Source organism: Pristiophorus japonicus, chromosome 9, assembly GCF_044704955.1.
Source record: "Pristiophorus japonicus isolate sPriJap1 chromosome 9, sPriJap1.hap1, whole genome shotgun sequence".
Lineage (NCBI taxonomy): Eukaryota > Metazoa > Chordata > Chondrichthyes > Pristiophoridae > Pristiophorus > Pristiophorus japonicus.
The window spans coordinates 218406311-218423679 of record NC_091985.1 but is presented as its reverse complement, the minus strand read 5'-3'; the positions used below and the strand labels follow the sequence as shown (position 1 = coordinate 218423679).

Here is a 17369-nt window from a genome sequence, read left to right as displayed (position 1 = left end):
CGGGGCTTCAGGGTCCCAGTGACAGGAGGGATAATCAGACTCACTGATTTAATTCTCATTCTGCACACGGGGGCTTTCTCAGCATCTCTCCTGAAGGCGCTGGTAAGTGCTGGGTTACGGTTTACAGCCCACAGAATTGTAACGGAAGGGCCCAGATTTAGATCCCCTTGCAGAAAGAAAGAAAGACTTGCATTTATATAGCGCCTTCCATGACCACTGGATGTCTCAAAGCAGTTTACAGCCAACGAAGTACTTTTGAAGTGTAGTTACCGTTGTAATGTAGGAAATGCGGCAACCTATTTGCACACAGCAAACTCCCACAAACTGTCATCATCATCACAGGCAGTCCCTCTAATCGAGGATGACTTACTTCCACGTCAAAAAGTTCACAGGTGTTTCAATGAAGGACCTAAAATTCCAGGTCCTGAACTATATGGAAGATGCCTGTGCATGGATTTTTTTTAATGTGTGGTGACCGTTGCACACCAGTTACCACACGGGCTTGACAGAGCTAGGTCTTGGTCCAGTGCCAAGGATTAAAAGACGACTGGAGACCAGCTCTGCTGCACAGACCTAGTGTGCACACATATCGCAGTGTTGGCTGGCCCATGCTGCCCCTGGGCCTACGCCTCTCCTGGGCCCCCAACTCGTGCCTCTCCTGGGCCCCGATCACATCCCTCTACAATCTCTCGCCGCTCCTTCGTCCCAACCTCCCCGCTCCTGCTCCAATCGCTGACCTGGATCTTGGTGATGTCCATCTTCATTGCCGTTGCTCTCCTGCTCCAGCATGTGCTGCTCCCTGGAGTGATATGCCGCTACGCTGCTCCTTCCATTCCCCGGCCTGCTCCGATGGTGCTCACAGGTCGGGGACCGCTCAGCCTGCTGGGCCAGGCCGCCACGTTGCTCCTTCCACTCCCTGGCCTGCTCCTCCACAAACTGTAGTGTGATAATGACCAGATAATCTGTTTTTAGTGATGTTGATTGAGGGATCTATATTGGCCAGGACACTGGGGATAACTCTACTGCTCTTCTTCAAAATATTGCCTGGGACTTTTATGTCCACCTGAGAGGGCAGACGGGTTTAACGTCTCATCTGAAAGACAGCACCTTACTCCAGTACAGCACTGAGGGAGTGCTGTACTGTCAGAGGTATCATCTTTCAGATGAGATGTTAAACTGAGACCCTGTCTGCTCTCTCAGGTAGATTTAAATGATCCAAAGGCCCTATTTCAAAGAAGAGCAGTTACCTCGGCATCCTGGCCAATATACATCCCTCAATCAACATCACTAAAAACAGATTATCTGGTCATTATCACATTGCTGTTTGTGGGAGATTGCTGTGTGCAAATTGGCTGCCGTATTTCCTACATTTACATAGGAAATACAACAGCTGCCCTTTCACCTCCTCCCTTCCCACTGTCCAGGACCCCAAACACACCTTCCAGGTGAAACAGTGATTTACTTGTACTGCTTTAAATTTAGTATACTGTATTCATTGCTCACAAAATGGTCTTCTCTACATTGGAGAGACTAAACGCACATTGGGTGATTGCATTGTGGAACACCTCCGTTCAGTCAAAAGCGAGATTCTGAGTTTTGAATTGCTTGGCATTTTAATTCTCCGGACCACTCCCTCTCTGTCCTCGGCCTCCTACACTGTTCCAAGTGTAGCTCAACATAAGCTCAAGAAACAGCATTTCAACTTTCGATTAGGCACTTTACAGCCTTCCGGATTCAACATTGATTTTAACAATTTCACACCACATCCGCTCCCGTTTTTTAGTACAGCAGCTGTTGGTAATGATTCAGCTATTGCCATTTCATCATCATCCTCATCATCATAGGCAGTCCCTCGGATTCGAGGAAGACTTGCTTCCACTCTTAAAATAAGTTCTTAGGTGGGTCTGAACAGTCCAATACGAGAACCACAGTCCCTGTCACAGGTGGGACAGATAATCGTTGAGGAAAGGGGTGGGTGGGACTGGTTTGCCGCATGCTCCTTCCACTGCTTGTGCTTAATTTCTGCATGCTCTCGGTGGTGAGACTCGAGGTGCTCAGCATCCTCCTGGATGCACTTCCTTCACTTAGGGTGATCTTTGGCCAGGGATTCCCAGGTGTCATTGGGGATATTGCAATTTTTCAGGGAGGCTTTGAGGGTGTCCTTGTTATGTTTCCTCTGCTCACCTTTGGCTCGTTTGCCGTGAAGGAGTTCTGAGTAGAGCGCTTGCTTTGGGAGTCTCGTGTCTGGCATGCGAACAATGTGGCCTGCCTAGCGGAGCTGATCAAATGTGGTCAGTGTTTCAATGCTGGGGATGTTGGCCTAGTCGAGGACGCTAACATTGGTTCGTCTGTCCTCCCAGGATCTTGCGGAGACATTGTTGGTGGTATTTCTTCAGCGTCTTGAGGTGTCTACTGTACATAGTCCATGTCTCTAAGCCATACAGGAGGGCGGGTATTACTGCAGCCCTGTAAACCATGAACTTGGTGTCAGATTTAAGGGCCTGGTCTTCGAACACTCTTCCTCAGTCGGCCGAAGGCTGCACTGGCGCACTGGAGGCGATGTTGAATCTCCACATCAATGTCTGCTCTTTATTGCCATTTACACCTTGTCCAGACACATTTTTTGTTTCTTTACTTGTCCCATAATCATCTCCTTTTGCCTTGCAGCATCATCCCTTTTGTCATTTAATCTCTGCTGCCTCCCACCCTAACACAGAACTTCCCTTTTGTTCTTTCCTCCCCTCCCCTCTTTCTCTGCCTCTGCACTTACTTAAAACCTGTTACATTTCTAATTTTTACCAGTCCTGATGAAAAGTCATTAACCTGAAAGTCATTAACTCTGTTTCCTTCTCCGCAGATGCTGGCTGAGTATTTCCAGTATTTTTTGTTTTATTTCAGGTTTCCAGCATCTGCAGTATTTTTCTTTTGTACAAGTGTAGAACTGAACCCAGCAGAGTCAGCACCTTCAGGGGAGGAGAGGGAGGGGAACCAGTGAGTGTAGAACTGAACCCAGCCAGAGTCAGCACCATCAGGGGAGGAGAGGGAAGGGAACCAGTGAGTGTAGAACTGAACCTAGCCAGAGTCAGTGTCTTCAGGGGAGGGAGAGAGAGAGGAACCAATGAGTGTAGAACTGAACCCAGCAGAGTCAGCACCTTCAGGGGAGGAGAGGGAGGGGAACCAGTGAGTGTAGAACTGAACCCAGCCAGAGTCAGCACCTTCAGGGGAGGAGAGGGAGGGGAACCAGTGAGTGTAGAACTGAACCCAGCCACAGTTAGCACCATCAGAGGAGGGAGAAAAAGTGACTGAAAGGAAATATGTTGGAGATGGTGCGATGTGTTTGGATTTCAACACAGGGAGGAGGGACAATGTGTGGGATAGGGATTTACAGCTTTGAGGCAACAGGAGAGAAAAGAATGTTCCAGACAAACTAGAATTGTCTGTTCTGACTTTCTGTATTGTACTTAGTGATGAGTTTTGTAAATTCTCTTACAGGGTATTAGAGGAGGAAGATTGACAGATGGGAAACACAAAGCAAACATCATGTCAGGATCTCACAGTGTTACTCGATTCATCAGGACCTGAATAGTATCACCTTTGAATGTGGAAGGAGAAACGTTTGTCTGTTCTATCTGTGGGAAAAGATTTCAAATGTTATTGTAACTGCAAAAGCACCGAGACACACACACCCGAGTGAGACTGATCCAGTGCACTGACAGTGGAAAGAGCTTTAACCAGTTACACAGCCTGAAAAAACATTGCACTGTGCACAGCGGGGAGAAACTGTACACGTTTTCTGCATGTGGATGAGGCTTCAACTGACCATCCAACCTGGAGAGACACAAGGACACCCACACCACGGAGAAACCGTGGGAATGTGAAGACTGTGGGAAGAGATTCAATTATCCAACACAGCTGGAAATTCATCATCGCAGTCACATTGGGGAGAGGCCGTTCACTTGCTCTGAGTGTGGGATGGGATTCACTCGATCATCCCACCTGCTGAGACACCAGCGAGTTCACACCGGGAAGAGACCGTTCACCTGCTCCGTGTGTGGGAAGGGATTCACTCATTCATCTGATCTGCTGTCACACCAGCGAGTTCACACGAGGGAGAGACCATTCACCTGCTCCAAGTCTGGGAAGGGATTCACTCAGTCATCCAGCCTGCTGACACACCAGCGAGTTCACACCGGGGAGAGGCCATTCACCTGCTCTGACTGTGGAAAGGGATTCACTCAGTCATCCAATCTGCTGACACACCAGCGAGTTCACACGAGGGAGAGGCCATTCACCTGCTCCGTGTGTGGGAAGGGATTCACTCAGTACTGTTCCTTGCTTAAACACCAGCGAGTTCACACTGGGGAGAGACCGTTCACCTGCTCTGAGTGTGGGAAGCGATTCACTCAGTCATACACCCTGCTGAGACACCAGCGAGTTCACAAGTGACTGCAGGGGTTGGATTCTGCTGTTATTGTTGCTCTTAATCACATCCAGGATTGAACCATGTTAGTTCTGACAGTTGGGAATTGCTTCTGCTGATGTTACTAATTCCTATAATTGGGCTGGAGTTTAATATTCTGGATATATGTCAAATAAATCAGCTTTGTAGATTTAGATTTTTGTCTTTCCCACCTGAGTGTTTAGCATCATCTGGCTGGAGCTCAGAGAGGACAATCTGGGGGAGGATCGTACGGTGGGAACAGAACTTCAGCCTGGACACAGTCCCACAGGGCCACACTGAGAGGGGAAAACGGCACTTTGGTCTTTCTCATCTCTCATCACTGACAGCAAAGTCACCGTGTGGGTTAATCTTGAGGTGTGTCCCAGCCACTCTCTTCCATGGTTTAGAGCTCCTGGGCACAGAACAGAAGGCTCCTTTACAACTGCGTTTAGAGTCAGGAAGAACATGCTGGGAACATGCTGTCAAATCAGAGATTGGTGTAAAACTGCGATCTCTTCCTGACTGAAAGTGAAACGGCAGGTTTCCGTTTCCAGACTAAAGTTTACTCTTCATGAATATTTAATGCATTTGTGTGACAGTCCTGAGTCCACCAGTTTAAGGTAGACATCAACTAATTTAACATAAAGCCGTTTAAAATAAATTGGTTAAGTCTGCATTAAAATAGCAGATGGAGGAGTTCACAGGAGCCTGTTAACTGCTGGTGCAATTATACAACAGGCAGTTGATCTCCAGATAAAGAAGGACCTGCAACGTGTTTCCCAGAATTCCCTGTTTTATTGATGTGTGCGTGTTAGACACCAGGATAACTAAAAATACACAAGCTGGAACATCCATGGGGGTGTGATCCCGACAGTTACTCTGCGATCACTCTTGCTGCAGAACTCCACCACTGACCCGGCTGAAGGTTGTCGGCTCAGGGAGTGGGGCATCCAAGAGTGGACTGTAAGAAAGCTGGGTTTTAGTCGATCAGATTTAATATGAAACAGTAACCATAAAAATAAAGTCTTGCTTTGTTTTATATAGATGTATGTTTAACATTAGTGGACTTTGTATTGAAGACCTGGGGTCGAATGAATTATTAGCTTGTAATCACCTTAGACACATGTCATACTCGCCTCAAGATTAACCCGCACGGCGACTTTGCTATCGGTGCAGAGAGATGAGAAAGACCAAAGTGCCATTCGGCCCTCTCAGTGTGGCCCTGAAGGACTGTGTCTAGGCTGAAGTTCTGTTCCCACCATACGATCCAACCCCCAGATTGTTCTTTGAGCTTCAGCCAAATGATGCTAAAAACTCGGGTGGGAAAGACAAAAATCTACAACGGTGTGTTTAAAACAAAGCTGATTTATTTGCCATCGGGGGGCAATAGGTCAGTATATGAGGAATATGAGGAGGAGCGGTGTGAGATCGTGGCGGATGAGTGACGAATGTTTGTGGTGGAGGAGTAGTGAGAGATCGTGGAGGAGGAGCGATAAATGTTTGTGGTGGAGGAGCGTTGAGAGATCATAGCGGAAGTGCGATGAATGTTTGTGGCAGAGGAGCAGTGAGAGACTGTGGCAGAGGAGCAGCGAATGTTTGTGGTGGAGGAGCGGCGAGAGATCATGGTGGAGGTGCGGCAAATGTTTGTGGCAGAGGAGCGGCGAGAGATCATGGCGGAGGAATGGTGAGAGATCGTGGTGGAGGTGCAACTGTAAGATTCCAAAATTCATGGAAACCCCCCAGTGTTTGGACTCACTGAAAAGGAAATTTGATTTGGGCCTATTAAACAGAAAGTTTGGGACCCTAAAATGCATATGGAAGAAATCTACGAGTTTTAACCAAGTTTGGGATTTTAAAAGGCATGTTTGGGCCTGTGGGGAAAAGCTGCAGTGACAGAGGGGTGGGATTTAGAATTTGGGTATTGTATCTAATCAGTTTGTCTGGGGGAGCTGTTTAACCATTAGTCAGGCTCCCAGAAAACATTAGCATTTAAACAATCGACCACGGAAGAAACATTATCCACTCCACCCACAGGACCCAAATATCACATACATATTCCAACACCTTTTTCAACATGCATAGAAATATCTGGCTCAGCCCAGACTTCCCGAAGTCAAAACAGTGCTATCACAATGGTCATCAGCTCATAAATAAGGGGTATCACAATCCCAAACTCTATCAACGCCAGATTAAAACATTTAATCACGTTTCAGTTAGCTAGCCCACCAAAACTTATACAAAGAAGACCACTTAAAATCAATTGGGCAGCAAAACTCAAACAAAAGAAACATTAGATTTAGTGCGAAGATTAAGCAGCCTCTCAGAGTATAATTGAGGGCCTATCGTACCTCTGACCATCACAGGAAAACTTTTCTGACCAAGCACTTCAGAACAACAAGATCAAAATCGAGAGCACACGGCGACAAACCACAGGAAGAAACATCATAACATCGGAGAAAAGAATGTCAAAAAACAATCCTCGGGACAGGGATCCTCAGCCAGCAGCCTCTGACTGTGGAATGCCCACAGGAGACGTTACAGACTCACAGACTGTACAGATGGGGGCGGTGAATTGTATTACTGGAGGGGCTATCCCACCAATTGTTTAGGACTCAGATGCACCCCCAGTAGAATAGCCCTAAGAAGGACTCCCCATACATCACGGCCAAAGACACTATGGTCACCAGCACCCCAGTTTCAATGGTTCAGCCCCGGGAGGGTTGCAGCCCATAAAAGAATGCCCAAGGTCAAGGATCATTTTAGGGATAAGGATCCCCAGCCTGCAGCCTTCAATGGTAAGGGACACACAGGAGAGGTAGCAGTGGGCCAAGAGAATGACAAGAGTCCCCAGCCTGCGGCCTCAGTCTATGCGGAACCCACAGGGCAGGACATAGACTCAGCAACTACACAGAAGGGTAGTGTGCTGTAGTATAGGAAGGGCCATTCCCCCTATCATCTGGGACTCGGGGAAACCCCCAGTTACATTAAGAAGAACTCTCCGGATCCTGCGGTACAGACCACCTTACACTCAGGCGTACAAGCTGCCCAGAGGCCGCACAAGGCAAAGGCCAAACAGGAATTAACCTGGCCACCCGGAGACGGGTGGCGGTGTACATAGCTTTTCCAGGATTGTTCTTTTAGTTTAAGTTTTAGTATTTTGGTTGGAATTTTTAAAATTTTAAAGTTTTAAATTGGATTGTAGAATTGAATCACCTTTGCCAAGCCAGAGAACTGTTTTTCTCAAGGGCAAGGCTACCTATTTTGTATCCCTACAGGGAAGGAACCGAATGATGAAAGGGGGCTTGCTCCTGCTCGCCCTAATGGGGGCGAGTACGGGTCACAAAGGTGACATCAAGGAATCTCTTATCTTAAACCTGACAGAAGTACACTTACCTGTATGGTGCCCGAAGGAGACAGAGCAGCTATACCAGGCCCTACTCCGAGAAATGTTCAGGAAATTTTACAAATTAGATTTTGGCAACGTATACAAAGCAGATTTATACACACTATATGCTGGGAACACTATGGGCACAGGGAGACAAAGAAGGGGAACCTGGAACAACATTTTCACTGCATATAATACAGGATCCTCTGTGATATGGAACTGCAAATGCAAATAAATGGTCTAAAAAATGAACTACGGAAGATCCTAAGGGAAGAGAACATAATGATAAGCTCAGTGCTACACGAGGACCAGGCAATGACGGTCCATTTAAAGGAGATTATTACTGAGCTGGAAAGACACGCAAAAACAGTAAATGCACTTATACGGGAGGACAGGAATGCCTCGGATCAGGCTGCCAGGAATGAGGTGTGTGTGCTGTATGGGGCATGGTTGCTGGGCGAGGACAGCAGCAACCTGGAAGATCTAAAGCAAGGCCAAGTCCCCGCTTGGATCAGCAACAAGTATCTCGCAGCCCTCCACCAGTTTAGTAATTCGCTAAGCCCATGTCAGCTCCGTCTAGTTTCTGAAACCTACCCTGTCCCAGTAGATTGTGGGCGGTCCAACCATACCATCATGGGGAAAGTTGTAAGGATGCCGGTTATGGGTGGGACAGCCTGACCTGCGCCGCTGTACATGGTGGAGAATATTGGGATCATTCAAGGAGGGGCACATGTTTGTTTCACAGTGGTCCCACCCTATGTCATAAAGTGGGAGCACGCTATGACATGTACTGACCTCTCCGGGTGCCGGAGCCGGGGTGCACACGTAATACTGAACACCCCAGCACTTGAACGCCTACTCCAGACCACAATGCGGGTTTAAAGCTGCGGCGCACAGCCTATCAACTGTACCATGGAGGTAATGGCACAAGACTGTGTTCCTCCACAGGTAGCATACATAGGGGGTGAGACGTATTGTGTCACCACAAGTGCGCCCCACTACCAACATGGACAACACATTTGGTGTTCGGTGAGTGAAAGCAGTTTTTGTTTTAAACCCGAGGCGGAAGTTCAAGTGGCCCAAGAACGGATTGTTCCCATTCCTGACCCTCCACTATTCACCTCACTGTAAATAACAATTTCACAAATTTACAAGATTACGTTGCACATTTTAGATATGAAATCTCTCCTCTACCCGAACATCTTATCGCCCTACTGAAAGCTGTAGAAGTATCACAGAAACATTTCTATACTCTAGAACAAAAACCAGTTGAGATAGGGGGCGAAATTTCGGATATCACCGTTCCACCCTGGTGGGATATTGTCAGAAATATAGAGGTCCCTCCCTAGATCAGAATAGCTTCCCACGTTTTAGTTATCTGCCAGCTTGTGATTATTTTTTATTTATGGTGTACTACCTGCAAGGTGAGGGGCAGAAGTCATCGATCCCAGCACCAGAGGGTGCTGGACGAGCCCTAGCTGAACTTATGGATTGTATCAGGGAGGGAAACACAAAATATGATAGAATACTGCAGAAAAAAATCGCAGTCACCTGGTGAGGTCTGGTTTAGATTCCAGCTGCTGTAAAAACACAGAGGTCAAGTGTTGTAAAAAGTTTGTACTATGTGTGTTTTTACTATGTATTTTTTGTGAAACTGGAGTAATGGACGGGCGTTGGACCCCCCTCTATACTGTAATGTAATTGGAATGACTGAATTTACCTGTAAATAGCAATACATTGCAAAGGGGAATGTATGTTTGGGTTTATCTAGGTAAATGTCAGGGGAAGGTTTTAGTTCTCGGGTTCCAAGAATTTTGTTCACTTAGGATGACACTCTGTGGCGAAGAGTCTCAAATGGGGAAATGTAAGATTCCAAAATTCATGGAACAGGGGTATCACAATCCCAAACTCTATCAACGCCAGATTAAAACATTTAATCACGTTTCAGTTAGCGAGCCCACCAAAACTTATACAAAGAAGACCACTTAAAATCAATTGGGCAGCAAAACTCAAACAAAAGAAACATTAGATTTAGTGCGAAGATTAAGCAGCCTCTCAGAGTATAATTGAGGGCCTATCGTACCAGGAGACCTACTCTATTCTGACCATCACAGGAAAACTTTTCTGACCAAGCACTTCGGAACAACAAGATCAAAATCGAGAGCATGCGGCAAGAAACCACAGTAAGACACATTGGAGTGACATCGGAGAAAAGAACGTCAATACCAACTGACTTTGTACCTAGACTATCCAGCGGGTAAAAATGACCTAAAGAACTTAAAACCCTATTGCTAACAACGGAAATTGGGTACTCACCAGAGATAAATCCAAACTGCGCCTAACCGCACCAGCAGACTCACCCCAACTGGTTTCAATACGCAGCAGAGGTCTTCTAACATGTCTGGGGTACAGCAAGGCAAACCGGCTATAACCAAAGAACCGTGAAACAGCCCTAGCTGTCAAAGGAAGGATCTGGTGAGCATGAATCCCTGGAGCCCTAGAGTTTGACCTAGTTAGAGAGTAAGTGGGAGGTTTTTCTGTTGTGTTTATTACCTGTAATAAAGTATTCCCCATTGTTTAGAACCTTTTTGTAAGATTTTACAGTTTTATTGGAGTGTATTTGTGTAATTTGCTTTCTTGAATAAAACCCAAACCTTCTTTGTACAGAACAGTTGTCTGCTGCACTTTATCACACTCTGATTAATAAATCCAAGCTCGAGAACCAGGGAGTGGGAGCGACTCACAACCGCTCTGGTCAGGAAGGCAAGCTGACAGACCCACCACCCCCTACACAGCGAATGAGGGTACGGGGTCCAGAGGAGCCGAGAGCACAGGGGCAACACGGGCCAGCCAACACTGCGATATGTGCGCGCACTAGGTCCGTGCAGCAGAGCAGGTCTCCAGTCATCCTGGTTAATCCTTACCACTGGATAAAGGTCTAGCTCTGTCAAGCCTGTGTGGTGGCTGATGTGCAACGGTCACCACACATTAAAAAAATTCCACACACAGGCATCTTCCATCCCTTCAATTGGAGTTCAGGCCTGGAATATCGGGTCCTTCATTGAAACATCTGTGAACCCATGTGGAAGTAAGTCATCCTGGTTCCAGGGACTGCCTATGATGATGATGATGAATCGACAGAAGGAATTGTATTATGATTTGATAAGTATTTCCTTTTGATTTAATTATAATTATCCCTTTTAAGTTGAAATAGACCTTGTGCGAACAGAACTATCAGAGCTGAGAACTCTGCCTGTGTGTGGACTGAGCAGAACCTTGAAGGATATTTATTTCTTTAAATGCCCCAGTAAAAGCAAACTCTGACATGTTCTGACTCGCAGATTTCTCTTAGCTCCAATGAAACAGGAAGAGGCTGGACGATGAAACCTAAACAGCCACTCAATGGAATGTTTTGTTTGATAAATGTATTTCGGCTCAAGTGTTTGATTGGCCGAAGTAACCAGAGTCACAGCAGCTGTACCTTATGGGGCTTTAAATATACGAAGAGTTTGCAGCTCAGGTCAGAGAGCACCCCGGGGAGAAGAAAGCTGACAGCTGCAGCCAAGGTAGAACATCTCTTGGGCTGTCCCTGGAGAGGGAGCACGCGGAGTCTACCGGTACACTGGAGGCTTTCCACAACTCTTTTTGGGGAAACACTGGACGGACTGCACTCAATTGTCGACAGCAGAACAGTATTCTGATGTAATTTAATTATAATTTGGCATTGATTGTGCTGCTTTAAAAAGGGGGCTCGCTCGGTAATTTGATTTTCATGATAATGTAATCCTAATTGGCATTTTAAAAGAGTCGAACATTGTTACCTTCCAGGCTCGGCAATTATCAAAGTCTGATAGTTCATGGATACAACTCATTAGATTGTGAGTCTTATTATATAACTATAATATTGTATGAATATTACAATAAATATTCCTTTGTAGAAAGTCCAATATGAATATATTTCAAACATTTTGTATATGAGTTGTATTATTGTGAAATCTACATATTCAAAATCAAGTCTGCTCACGGGACTAAGGTGTTTGGACTGATTCATTGGAGATCTCGATCTCAGCTAGGAATAGCGTAATAGCTCCGAGGGATTGTAAGCAACTTCAGTTTGTCATACACAGGAGACTGGTGTCAATGACTGTGCTGTTGGTTTATATCAAACAGGAGGAGATTGGTGTCAATGACTGTGGGGTTGGTTTATAAGAACATAAGAAATAGGAGCAGGAGTAGGCCATACTGCCCTGTGAGCCTGCTCCACCATTTAATATGATCATGGCTGATCCGATCATGAACTCAGGTCCACTTCCATGCCCGCTCTCCATAATCCCTTATTCCCTTATCGTTTAAGAAACTGTCTATTTCGCTCTTAAATTTATTCAATGTCCCAACTTCCACAGCTCTCTGAGGCAGTGAATTCCACAGATCCACAACCCTCAGAGAAGAAATTTCTCCTCATCTCAGTTTTAAATGGGTGGCCCCTTATTCTAAGATTATGCCCTCTAGTTCTAGTCTCCCCTATCAGTGGAATCATCCTCTCTGCATCCACCTTGTCAAGCCCTCATAATCTTATACGTTTTGATAAGATCACCTCTCATTCTTCTGAATTCCAATGAGTAGAGGCCCAACCTACTCAACCTTTCTTCATAAGTCAACCCCCTCATCTCCGGAATCAACCTTGTGAACCTTCTCTGAATTGCCTCCAAAGCAAGTATATCCTTTTGTAAATATGGAAACCAAAACTGCACGCAGTATTCCAGGTGTGGCCTCACCAATACCCTGTACAACTGTAGCAAGACTTCACTGCTTTTATACTCCATCCCCTTTGCTATAAATACCAAGATTCCATTGGCCTTCCTGATCACTTGCTGTATCTGCATACTAACCTTTTGTGTTTCATGCACAAGTGCCCCCAGGTCCTGCTGTACTGCAGCATTTTGCAATCTTCCTCCATTTAAATAATAACTTGCCCTGTGACTTTTTTTCTGCCAAAGTGCATGACCCCACACTTTCCAACATTATACTCCATCTGCTAAAGTTTTGCCCACTCACATAGCCTGTCAATGTCCTTTTGCAGATTTTTTGTGTCCTCCTCACACATTGCTTTTCCTCCCATCTTTGTATCGTCAGCAAACTTGGCTATGTTACACTCAATCCCTTCCTCCAAGTCATTAATATAGATTGTAAATAGTTGGGGTCCCAGCACTGATCCTTGCAGCACCCCACTGGTTATTGATTGCCAACCCAAGAATTAACCCTTTTTCCCGACTCTCTGTTTTCTGTTCTTTAGCCAATCTTCTTTCCATGCTAATATTACCCCCAACCCCCGTGAACTTTTACCTTGTGCAATAACACTTTATGTGGCACCTTGTCAAATGCCTTCTGAAAGTCCAAATATACCACATCCACTGGTTCCCCTTTATCCAACCTGTTTGTTACATCCTCAAAGAATTCTGGCGAATTTGTCAAACATGACTTCCCCTTCATAAATCCATGCTGACTCTACCTGACCGAATTTTGTTTTTCCAAATGTCCTGCTACTGTTTCTTTAATAATGGACTCCAACATCTTCCCAAGCAGAGATGTTAGGCTAACTGGTCTATAGTTTCCTGCTTTTTGTCTACCTCCTTTTTTAAATAGGGGTGTTACATTTGCAGTTTTCCAATCTGCTGGGACCTCACCAGAATCCAGGGAATTTTGGTAAATTACAACCAATGCATCCACAATCCCTGCTGCTACTTCTATTAAGACCTTAGGATGCAAGCCATCAGGTCCAGGGAATGTATCTACCTTTAGTCCCATTATCTTATTGAGTACCACCTCCTTAGTGATTGTGATTGTGTTAAGTTCCTCCCCCCCAACCCCCCCTCCCCTCCCAACCCCCCCTCCCCTCCCAACCCCCCTCCCCCACCCCCCATAGCCCCTTGACTATCCACTGTTGGAATATTGTTAGTGTCCTCTACCATATAGATTGATACAAAATATTTGTTCAGAGTTTCTGCCATTTCCATCTTCCTCATTACTAATTCCCCGGTCTTTTCCTCTAAGGGACCAACATTTACTTTAGCCACTCTTTTTCTTTTGATATACCTAGAAACTCTTGCTATTTGTTCTTATATTTCGTGCTAGATTACTTTCATAGTCTATCTTCCTTTTCTTAATCATTTTTTTAGTCATTCTTTGTTGGCTTTTAAATGCTTCCCAATCTTCTATCCTCCTACTAGCTTTGGCCACATTGCATGTCCTTGTTTTTAATTGGATACCGTCCTATAGTTCTTTAATTAGCCATGGATGGCTATCTTTTCTCTTATACCCTTTCCTCCTCACTGGAATATATTTTTCTTGAGCGTTGTGAAATATCTCCTTAAATGTACACCACTGTTCATCAACTGTCCTACACTTTAATTTATTTTCCCAGTCCAATATATCCAAATCAGTCCTCATACCTTCATAGTCTCCTTTATTTAAGCTTAGTACACAGGTTAGAGATCCAACTTTCTCACCCTCCATCTGAATTTGAAATTCAATCATGCTATGATCACTCATCCCAAGGGGATCCTTTACTAGGAGATTGTTTATTAATCCTGCCTCATTACACAGGACCAGATCTGAGATAGCCTGCCACCTGGTTGGTTCTGTTACATACTGCTCAAGGAACCCATCCCTTATGCAGTCTATGAACTCTTCCTCAAGGCTACCCTGACCGATTTGATTTGTCCAATCAATGGAGGTTAAAATCACCCATGATTATTGTGTTCTAATTTTACAAATTGTAAGAGAAATTTGGCATTAGGGGTATCAGCGGGACAAGGGTTAAAGTGCTGGTTCCTGCACTGGCCCATAAGGAGGTAAAAGGCCTCTCTTCGGCCTTGTACCAAGGCTCCAGAAGTTATCTATTCAATAATATTCCGACAGGATACGATGTGAGAACCTAAACAGACATTGATAAGACCTTGTGAAGAGGCTCGAGGCGGACTCACAGGCACCAAGGAGAATCAACAAATTCTGACCTAATGAAGTCATTCTAGTCATGGCCTAAAGTGGTCACGAGGGTCTTGGCCTGTCAATCCAAAGTAGCACTAATAAGGTAGTCCAATTAGAGAAGTAGCACTGATAAGGTAGTTCAATTAGAAATCTAGGGAGGTCTTGTCCGGGAACAGAGGGGTTTTGAAATGTATAAAAGTTGTATGATTGTGCTGTTTGGAGAGCATCTCCACTCACAGGCGACTGTGATGAGGGATGTTCCCAGACATTCGTAATAAAGATCGTTATACTTTGCCATCCGTCTCTGTCTGCTAACTTCGAGAATTGCGACGTGGGCAGGGGCGAGCGTCGACCCTCTATATCAGTGGGCCGGCTTGTGGGAAAAGAAGCCTTCCCATTTTCCCCTTACATTTGGCGTCACAAACAGGATGCGGACTTCCCGAATGGAACAATAACCCAGCTGTTGGGGTGAGTATGTTTTAATTTACCACCTTCAAGTTAGAACTGTGGCATTGTAAACCACAAGGGAAGGACATCTATACAAAAGAACCATGTAGTGAGTCCCGGAGGGATGGAGACGGAGGACAAGGACGATCTAGGGGTGAAAGGGGGTCAAAAGTTGCATCCTAAAACGTGCGCGTGGAGGTAGCACGGCAGTGCGAGGGTACAATGCAAGTGAAGATATAGAGAGAGGTCTATTGACCCAAAGCGGTACAAGCGCATGGTGCGGGGACGAGAGAGTGAGGGAATAGAGACAATGTCTCGCGCAGTGACGGGATATATTGACCCAAAGCGTGCAGTGGTACAAATGTACAGCGCCAAGGGAAGACATATAAATAGTGTCCTGCATACCTGACACGAATTTAAGGGAGTACCCAAGACCCTCATAGCCCCGAAGAAGAGGGATAACACGGCTATTAAAAAGACGAATAAAACCAATCGTTAATTGTAACTTGCATAACTACGTCATGCCATAAAAAAGCTGGTGGTGAACTATCTGCGAAGGTGTAAAAGGGACTTTTTGAAAATTGTTAAAACAGCAAGCTTTAGCAGTTTAGAAAAAACATTGTAACGACCTTGAAACTGGAATTTGAGATAACGAAAAGCAGCCCTCAAAGCCTACGTGCTAGACTCCATTGTAGTTATGGAGAAAAGAAAAAGATAAAGATGCCACTTTGAAAGTAAACAAATTGAACGAATTTGAAAGAAAAAGTGTCTTTGATTGTCTGATGATTTTAAATTAACAAATTTACGGAGACACGAGCCCGCCGTGTAAAATACAAAACCTAATTTGAAGAAAGGTGATCTGAAAAAAAGACGTAACGCACTAATTAGGTGCTGGAAAAAAAGGGGTGTTTGCGATGGAAAAAGACATAACTTACTAAATACTAGTTGATATCGGCTGTGAAACAGATATTGGTTTAATTGGGGAAAAAAAAGAATTTGAAGAGGTAAAAGACACGCTCCAATGATAATGATTTTAAATTACGAGAAAGTTGCACTGCAGTTTGAAAGATTTCCAACATGGACGTTGTTTATCAAGAAAAGTCCCGAACAGTCTAAGCAAGCAGGAGGGTTTTGAAAATAATGAGGAGAAAAGATCTAAGCTATGCGAACTCAGCACAGAAAGAAAAAACTGGGAATTAGAGAATATTACTGAATTTTTAAATTCTTATAGAAAATGGAACCGGCACAGATGTTTAGATTTTGTGCTGAGAGAGAAATAAAACACAAGATTTGCCCAGTGAACGGGACCGTAAAATAAAACGAAATGTTGGAATGTATACAGCGTGTGTGAAAATTGGATTTCAGTAAACAAAATAGCTATTAAAAATGTGTGGTCTCGTTTTTAAAAAAAAATCTTTGGCAAGTACTTGAATTAGAAGTTAAGAAAAATTGGAGTTTTAATCTAAAATGCCATCTTTTCTGATGAGAAGACTTTTATTATGATGGCTTTACTAATGATTTCTGTTGTTTTAACGGATTCCTAATTTCTAAGCAAGTTTTGAAGGCACAAAGACTTAAAAAAGAATTTTTCAGATGAATAAGCGAAGTCACGTAATGACATCAGGCTGTCTCACCCTGCAAAGGAGTTAACCCTTTCCATTGACAGCTGTTTTATACTGGACATTATTAATTTGGTTTTCTAAATAGAATAAAAAAGACTTACCTGACAGATAGAGGAAATGGTGGGATAGTCAGAATAAAAATAAAACAGAACTAGCCTATGTAATAATACTCCCCTGATACAAATAAAAGAAAGATACCCAACAAAACAAATTCAAGAGTTAAAAGTTAAGATAAATAAGCTGGAAGAGATTTTTTTAAAAACGAGGCCAGATGGATAGTGCAGTGCGCACCCTTACCTCCGATTTCACAGAGTGACTGCAACATGCATGGATAAAAGATGAGTAGAGCAAAACCTAACACCTGGTGACGACCAGGCTATCTGTTTAAAATTTGCAGATAAAACACTCACCAAGATGGGACCACAGTGGCTGCTTCGACTCTGGAGACTCAGGACCTTAACCTTAAGGCCCACGCAGGCACCGGATA

At 44.6% G+C, this 17369-nt stretch overlaps 1 pseudogene; it reads left to right on the top strand.

Annotated features, from left to right (window-relative positions):
- The window catches only part of LOC139273708 (zinc finger protein 721-like), a 494469-nt pseudogene that overhangs the window by 413457 nt on the left and 63643 nt on the right, over positions 1-17369 (top strand).